Source organism: Petaurus breviceps, unplaced genomic scaffold (genome assembly GCF_028583685.1).
Source record: "Petaurus breviceps papuanus isolate PSGF00001 unplaced genomic scaffold, PetGlider_PUasm1.0 103, whole genome shotgun sequence".
Lineage (NCBI taxonomy): Eukaryota > Metazoa > Chordata > Mammalia > Diprotodontia > Petauridae > Petaurus > Petaurus breviceps.
This window is the reverse complement of record NW_027185588.1, coordinates 4,088,676-4,089,899: the sequence shown is the minus strand read 5'-3', so window position 1 is coordinate 4,089,899 and position 1,224 is coordinate 4,088,676. Positions and strand designations below refer to the sequence as shown.

The window sequence follows — 1,224 nt, the reverse complement described above, 5'->3', positions numbered from 1 at the left end:
GGCCCAAGTGTAACCACATACTCCCAAAGCAGTCCTTTAAGGAATCTTGGACTATGAAGGCCCTCTAGTCCTAACTCAGCCTCCCTAAAACTAGTTCACCTCTAAGCCCTCCACTCACAACCCTTAATAAAGAATCACTGCTTCTCCATCCCATCTACATAATCACCAAGGCACTCAGCCCCACCCAAATATAGAATCCTATAAACACCTATCATCTCTGCACCCTCCAGACTGATGACCCACTGAATCCCATATACAAGGGCAACTTCCTTTGCCACTTGTTCCCAACTTAGCACCCTCTACATTAACAGCCTCTATCTACTAATAGCCCCTTCCTACAACTCCCCCTCTTTCTCCCATCATATACACTTGGGCCCTCTCAAGTCCAGCTATTCCCCTGATAGGAGGCAGAAAACAGTATTACCCCATCCCACAGAGATACAGTTACCCTGCTCCACTAACAATCTCCCACCTCCCAATACTTACAGGAGTCCCCAAAATGCACAGAAGTACACACAAACCCAATCTATTTGATTCAGGCCCCATCCTTCCAACTTCTCCTTCTTTTCATTCTTGATTGAATTATGGAGTGTCTGAAACTAGCAACTACCACCTGCCTTCTTGGTCACAAACCAAGGACCGAAAGACTATCTCTATCCTGCTATTCATCTCCCTTATCTTATATGTGGGGACTCTTTTCCTTCTCTCTTCCAAACACCCTAATTTCTACAGAATTTGCCCTTCCCATCACTTCCTCACCATCTCCCTCTCACATCTCATGTCTAATCAAATGCCAAATCTTACCGTTTTATATTCCCATCTCTCCCATCCAGTCCTTTCTGTCCACTCATAAGTACCAGTCTGTTCAAGCCTTTATCACCTCTCACCTGCTTGGGGCTTCTCTGAGTCGAGTCTTTCCATGTTCCAACCATCCTACACACAATTGCTAAAGTAATTTTCCTTAAGCAAAATTTGTTCATATGCCTCTACTACTTAATCTTTCTTTTTGTTGTTCATTCATTTCTTCCATATCTGACTCTTTGTGACTCCATTTGAGATTTTCTTGGCAAAATCACTGGAGTGGTTTGCTATTTCCTTCTCCAGCTTATTTTACACATACAAAAGCAAACAGGGTTAAGTAACTTGCCCAGGGTCACATAGCTAGAAAGTGTCTAAGGCCTGATTTGAACTTGGGAAGATGAAGTCTTCCAGACTCCAAGCCCA

General features: G+C 43.6%; 1 pseudogene; it reads right to left on the bottom strand.

Annotated features, from left to right (window-relative positions):
- The window catches only part of LOC138176120 (ceramide synthase 4-like), a 52,313-nt pseudogene extending 51,381 nt beyond the window's left edge, over positions 1 to 932 (bottom strand).
- Positions 933 to 1,224: the final 292 nt, after the last annotated feature.